Here is a 5,650-nt window from a genome sequence, read left to right on the forward strand (position 1 = left end):
TATAATCAATTACAACCTTTATTATGTTTCTAGTAAAGAATTGCAACCTTTGTATACGACATATGCAACCTTTGTTATGTTTTTAATTGCAAAAAATGCAACCTTGTTTACAGTTAAATGCAACTTTCTTTTTGTAAATTTTTCAAATTTCAATGCGACATTTTTTTCCTAATCATATAGACGTTGCATATGTTTACTACATTGCTACAAATATTCATTACCACTAAAATTACACAAAATCAATAATAACATAAATATATTATATAATTTTATGGTCTCCATTGACATGTCTAAATTCAAAATAACAACCATAAATCAAAGTCAACACAAAGTTGTCAACTATAATCACAAAAAAAGAGTATTAAAAACATTCAAGACGTGTATTAAACATAGACGATAAATCATATTAGCAACTATCGACATTCTCTAGGTTGTTGTTCCGCCAACTTTCACATCATGGCTTCAAAGTTTTCTTGTTAGTTTTTAATATCTATTCGCATAGCTTCTAATTCGGCCTGTTTTTTTTCATGGTCCTCTTGAATCTCTTTCCGCATTTCAATCAACTTATTTCTTTCAAGTTCATTTGCTTTGAATGATTCCATAAGTCCCGCCGGAATCATGTATGATGCATCACCACCACCCACTTTTTTTATCAATCTATTACTAACGCCTCTACCAGAAAGTCGACGATATCCATCACTCTTTTTTCATCATAATCATATAAGGATCTACGACATCACTTTCATCTTCTCGATGTTCGTACTTCTTCATTTGTTCCTACAAGATTATTAAAAATGAATAGGATAGTTTTACTAAAGCATCTACCATTAAAAAGTTGTTTATATTGTAAAAAAAACTGCATTTTAATGTAAAAAAACAGTTTTTTAATTGTGTAAAAGACAGCTATGTGATGTCCAAAAATCTGCTATCAAAAGACTGTTTTTATGTAAAAAAATTGCATTTTAACATCTAAAAAAATTGCATTTTAACGTCTAAAAAAACTGCATTTTAACGTCTAAAAAACTGCATTTCAACGTCTACAAAACTGCATTTCAACGTCTAAAAAGGTAGTTTACTATCAAAATGAAAAACCTATTGTAAATTGAAATACAAAACTACAATTTTATTTGCCGTGTCATCATATGTATCAACATATACACGCCCATATGTCCTTTTACGTGTACGTTCAAACATTTGAGTTAGAGTGGGGAATTCCTTGTTTGGATCTTCATTTTTCTATACTCATGATAACATAGATATCAAACAAAAAGTATCAAAGTGTGGGAAAATAAAAACACAAATCACAAGCAAAAAGAAGACATTAATTACCATCTCGTCACAAATTCTAGCAAAACTTTTTGGACAAGCCTTGTGCATATTTTTTAGAGACCTGCGTATTTCTTTTGCCCGCGAACAACGTTTCTACACACACATTAATATATATAATTAAATTGACAAAATACACCAAAAGACAACTAAAATATTAACAAACACTAGTAATAAAGAAAATGTTTATGAAATTACCGCCACATCTTTTTTATTCCATAAAACTAATAGTTTTGAGAACTCTTCTTGAGAAATGCATTCAGGTCGATTCTTTCATCTGGTTTACTGTACTTAAATTGATAGGAGTGTTTTTTTCTTGAACCTACATTTGTATACCTTATATGAATTTCCAATTGTCCTAAGAACCCAACTATTAGCATCATCGGGCACATCATATTTTCCCTTAAAAAATTAGTAATTAGTAAAATGAAAGGAAAATAAAAGAAGATAGAAGAATAAAGCTACTTAAAAACTTACCAGGAGTATAAGACATACTCCGATATCTGATCTTTATGTGGAACTTTGTGTCATGAAGTACATGTCAATGGTGCATAACTATGGGTACGAGCTATTGTACCCAAAAACCGAGAGAATTTTCCTACTACGTCCTTCCCCTTTGTTACCGGTCCAACGGGTAAATATTAATATTATTGTTAAGAGTTAAACTAACTTATTACAAAAATGTAAAAGAAAAGTAAATATTAAATTATTGTTAGTACCCTGAAGTTAATAGCAACATTAAACTATAGTAAAGAATAAAGATCTACTAGTTAGAAGCCAGATTGTTTTTGGGTAAGAAACATCAGAAGAACCTAAATGTAGGGGTAGTTTGGTACTTTTTTAAATGCATGGGTTGTTTGGTACTTTTTTTAATGTAGGGGATGTTTGGTAATTTTTAATTCAAGGGGTTGTTTGGTAATTTTTTAGATACAGAGTCTGTTTGGTACTTTTTTAAATGCAGGGGTAGTTTGGTACTTTTTAATTTAGGGGGTTGTTTGGTAATTTTTTAGATACAGTGGCTATTTGGTACCTTTTTAAATGCAGGGGCTGTTTGGTACTTTTTAATTCAGGGGTCATTTGGTACGTTGTTATTTCTTGCATTTAGACCTTAAATAATTTGTTTTGAGTAACCTACTTTTGTTATCTGATCATTTAGAGGTCAAATATTTAGTTACATACTAGCTGCAACAAAACTAATTATCGAAAGGTACATTGAAATTACTATTATACCTTTGTTTTACTATGATTTTTTCTATTACTACCTTATAAAAACAAAAATTTCCAAATACTCTCTTGAAAAGGTACTATTATAACTTCAAACAACCGAAAAACACCCAAACATTATCTCTTGTATCATGTATTCATTTTTTTTTCTATTTTCAGTAGATTCCATAATTGGAACATTGCAGCCAAGGAGTCCCAATTCTCCAAAATTAGACAGCTTTTTAATGAAAGCCTTTTAATTCTATATGCCATGCACATTGACGGTTAATAATTTGATAGTTTGTTGCAGAAAAGGATTACAGGTCATAGATTTGCAAGAAAAAAATATAGACCATTGGGTATTGTTGGTTTGCTACATAAGCTCACTAAAGACTATATGGTTATGTGGTCTCACACGTAGACAATTTATTTTATTTTTATTTTTTTCCATTGTTTGTTTATTTTATATATATGTTTACTTGATACTTTAATTCTAAATTTCTTTGTTCATTTGCAGCTTTGATTATCTATTGAGGGTTACATTCGCATTTGCGGAGATTTGATGTTAACATAGATTCAAAAGTGCACATGCTGATGGAAAGCCAATTACTTTTACATGTGCTTTAAATATGAAGCAAGACCTTTCACATAGTAGTGTTAATCGTAAAAGATATGGTTTTGATTTTTGAAGTGACCATCTTAATGTTTAACTTCCACTGGACCCACCTACATCTTCTATTAATATATCATTTGTGTACTTAATTTGATCAGGGATAGACAGATCCCTGTATTTTCTGTATCTACAAGTCTGGAAATTCCAGATTCAGCCCCTTTAGTTTCATTTCTATTATTTTAGTCTATAACAAAACTAAACAGAACATCATTATATATAAGTTTGTTAATTTAACTTTCTATAAATGGCTGGTTTAATTGTTATAGTTTATAAAAGTGTTAAATTGGCAAATAATGTTATAATTAGACTGAATAAACCGTGTCTATGGCAGCCATGTTGATTTTTTCTGTCAAGTTGATTCCCATAGCCAAGTTGATCGTATTGATTTCATACCTTATAGTAATTATACACATGCTTCTCTTGAAATAAATAAACTATTGAATTTTCATCAACCAAATTGCAAATTCCACAAATACATGTCTAATGAGTAGTAAACTAATTTGGGTCATTCAATAAATACTTCAAAATTTCAACAAGATATCTCTCGGATATCATCAGGTCATTAATGGAAAAAAAAACTACTTTAAGTTAATCGGCCTAATATCAAACCCTCAACCCCTAAATAAATTCAATTAGCTATGCTCCGAATCAAAAATCAACTGAATTATATTGAGTAGAAGAATAGTTTGACCAAAAAAGGTATAAGGTCATACCCGGTTTGGGTAGACAGACTTAAGCAAGAAGATTTGATGAAATTGGCAATTAGATGAGGGTATTCCGCCTCTTGGCACCTGTGGAAGATTAACCGAGAGTAGAGAAAAGATTTAACAAGTCAAATCGTAGAGACATAATTGCTTGGAATCGATTAGGTTAAATGAAATTCCAGTTAGCTTTTCTCGCTTTCCTTGAATTTAGAACAGGTACGAAGATAACTAAGCCTTGGAGCCTTCAATGGTGTTAACCGAAACTGTGGAAACGAGATGAATGGTGCCAATGAATGGCACTGTGAGCCTGCTACCTACAATGGAATTGATTGCCTGATTCGCGAATTAGGGTTGAGAGGAGTATGACATCGGTTGAAATATAAGATGTCATTGCGTATACCGTGTAACCGTGTTTTGGTTGACGAAAGAGATGAATCAGAAGACATTCTAATCAATTAATCCAGACTATAATCAAACTTGTAAGATGCTTTGTTCTTTAAGCCTGATGACTAAAAATATGAAATCAACAATAATTAAAGCAGCGAAGACCAGAGAAGTACCAAGAGTGGCCGGCGAGAGGTGAAGAAGGACCGTGATCAGTGACCTGCGAAGAAGGAGCGGCGAACGGCGATAAAAGAACGGGATTCTTGAAAGCAGATTAGGAAGGATATTAGCTAAAGCCGTTTCTGATTCTTTTCTCTCTCTTCATATTTTTTCTAATTTAACAAAAAGGGTATAGTTGGAAAACTAATTTTCTATTAAGTGGAAGGATAAAATAAAAAAGTTGATATATCAACTCCCTATTGGAAACTAAAAAAATTGCAGGAATTAAAATAAAATGTTATTTATTGAGAGGGAAAATGAAATTAGGTCATATATATAAATATATGAAAAATATATTTAAAGAAAATTTGATGTTTATTTGATAATAATAATTAATATCTTGGATGTTATATTTAAATTATATATAGCAATGTTTTAATTAAATTTTGTTTATTTTATTTTACGATTTATATTGCAAAATTATAAAACATGGACCTTTATACTAAAAGTTGCATTCTTAACAATGCAACATTTGTAATAAAAGTTGCAATTTTTAATTAAATTCGCAACCTTTTAGGAAAAAGTTACAATGTTAAATATAATTAGCAACTTTTTTTTAATAAAAGTTTCAATTTTTAATATAACTTGCAACTTTTATAAACAAAGGTTGCAATAAATCTTTTAATGCAACCTTTTTGTTGGACAGAATCTTCTTTATAATCAAATGCAACTATTGTTAAAAGGTTGCATCTAAAAGGTTGCATTAGACTCATTTTGTAGTAGTGTGTAATTTAGATCACTGATCATCCCCTGAAAAGCATGCAAAAAGGAGGGTCAACTATAAAATAGTTGGTGAGTTTACAGGTTTATAAAGGTACATCATTTCAGTAAGAAAATATAGATTTGTTAAACAAAAGTTCCAACCCAAAATAAGTGTTGAATGCGAAAGCATTCCATTAACAACCAAGCCTAACGACAGTTCTTGCCCCATTCCATCATGTCTATGGTTCCCATGATGACAGTTCACGGAAATATGCACTCACAGTTCTGGGTGAGTGAGGGTTGTCTACCCCAAATAGCGTTATCCATAAGACTGTCGGCTCGAATACGAGTTAATAGGCTGTAGTTCGGTTCTCGGGGACTTAACATACAAAGTTCATAACATAGAGTTCATATCAAAAGCTCATAGCACAAGTTCATA

The 5,650-nt window shown here is 30.9% G+C and overlaps 1 long non-coding RNA gene across 1 annotated transcript; it reads right to left on the reverse strand.

The window, feature by feature from the left end:
• Positions 1–229: 229 nt before the first annotated feature.
• Positions 230–4,617, reverse strand: LOC145109414 (uncharacterized). Its single transcript, XR_013709004.1, has 5 exons — positions 4,467–4,617; positions 1,804–1,940; positions 1,525–1,728; positions 1,330–1,422; positions 230–777 (listed from the first exon to the last, which is right to left on the reverse strand). It is a non-coding gene; the product is annotated as an uncharacterized LOC145109414 (long non-coding RNA).
• Positions 4,618–5,650: the final 1,033 nt, after the last annotated feature.

The sequence above is a fragment of the Lactuca virosa genome, chromosome 4, assembly GCF_052849685.1.
Source record: "Lactuca virosa cultivar CGN04683 chromosome 4, Lactuca_virosa_CGN04683_v6, whole genome shotgun sequence".
In the NCBI taxonomy this organism is placed as follows: domain Eukaryota; kingdom Viridiplantae; phylum Streptophyta; class Magnoliopsida; order Asterales; family Asteraceae; genus Lactuca; species Lactuca virosa.